Below are 915 nucleotides of genomic sequence, written 5' to 3'. Positions count from 1 at the left end.
GTTGAAGTGGCTGCAACGTAAGCGGAAGCTGAAAACTCACATCAAGATATCACATGAAACTAAGCTCCTCTTGGTTGGACATTAACCAGTGCATGTAATTTATGCACCTGCAGATCATTTAACCCTGCAGACAATGGAGCTTGACCATTTAAAGAGAAGCTTAGTGTTTTTCTCTGGTAAAAATGTTCTTGAATTCAAAGCATCTATTTAACCCACAAAATAGCAGGATGTTGTTCAGCTGTTATTCAGCATTTGACAAATTCATTTTTGATCGAGTATTGTATTTGTTGCTTGATTAGAGTGCTGAAAGAAAATTATTTTATGCATCCGTACAGATTTTTCTAAATTACACATGGTAGACTGGCCTGACAATTCAAAGGAATTCAGTTGAGCAATTCAACAATCCCACATCAATGCAATGCAAATGCTCAACTAAAAGAATATGAAAAAAAGGAGAAAAATAGAAATAACGATTATGAATAACGAACAACAATCTTAAAGCAAAACAAGGTCCATTGAGTAGCTGTTCTGGATCTTTCATCACATCATATCTTTTATATCTTTCCCAGTTGTCATGTACAGAAATAGGCCTTTTTCACAGCTGACATTTTGACTTGTCATAGTAGGAAGAGCACAGGTTTTTCTAATGACTTTAATATCATTACCAGTGTATTCAAGCAAGTAAACCACAGCAGCGTGACAGTGGGGCTGTGTACACAAATACTAGGACCCTGAAACTGAAGCAGCTAAATGGAATTCAGCTGTCATTTATTTGATCATTTACACCTGTGCTTTTCCAACTGTGACATGTTGAAATGTATTTGGTGAAACAGGCCTATTATGTTCAAATGTCAATTTTTTTTCTTCTGAGACTTAAATCAACAAAACACATCTCCATGGCTCCCGAGTAAACTC

This window comes from Seriola lalandi, unplaced genomic scaffold, assembly GCF_002814215.2.
Source record: "Seriola lalandi dorsalis isolate HSWRI2012SDOR001 ecotype SW California unplaced genomic scaffold, Sedor1 jcf7180002054351, whole genome shotgun sequence".
Classification (NCBI taxonomy): Eukaryota; Metazoa; Chordata; class Actinopteri; order Carangiformes; family Carangidae; genus Seriola; species Seriola lalandi.
Note: the sequence above shows the minus strand (reverse complement) of the source record.